General features: G+C 43.2%; 1 non-coding gene across 1 annotated transcript; it reads right to left on the reverse strand.

Moving 5' to 3' along the window:
- Nucleotides 1-279: 279 nt before the first annotated feature.
- On the reverse strand, nucleotides 280-470 carry LOC144947117 (U2 spliceosomal RNA). Its single transcript, XR_013639978.1, has one exon. It is a non-coding gene; the product is annotated as a U2 spliceosomal RNA (small nuclear RNA).

Raw genomic sequence — 470 nt, forward strand, 5'->3', positions numbered from 1 at the left:
GCTTTCGTGACTTCACTGATTCATACTCCAGGTTTTTTTCGGCGGTCATGATTGCAATTTATACTCTCATACTGTTAAATGTTTCTAATACATATCAAGAAGTTATATTCTGAAAGGATTGGCCCCACAGCTGATTTTAGCCAAAATAAGAGAAGACCGCCCATAAACGAATTTTGTTAAATGTCGGTTCGCCAACCCTTTCATTGACATGGTGGCATGGCAGTGGAGATTCTCTACCCAACAACTCTTTCTTTGCTTCACATTTTCCCTCCCCAAGCGGGGAGGTGCACCATTCCCGGAGGTACTGCAATACCGGGTTGATGCGCGGAGTGGACGGAGCAAGCCCCTATTCCATCTCCCTGTCCCAAAAATCAATTTAATATAAGGTACCACAATGTGGTACGTATCAGATATTAAACTGATAAGAACAGATACTACACTTGATCTTAGCCAAAAGGCCGAGAAGCGAT

Source organism: Lampetra fluviatilis, chromosome 43, assembly GCF_964198595.1.
Source record: "Lampetra fluviatilis chromosome 43, kcLamFluv1.1, whole genome shotgun sequence".
In the NCBI taxonomy this organism is placed as follows: domain Eukaryota; kingdom Metazoa; phylum Chordata; class Hyperoartia; order Petromyzontiformes; family Petromyzontidae; genus Lampetra; species Lampetra fluviatilis.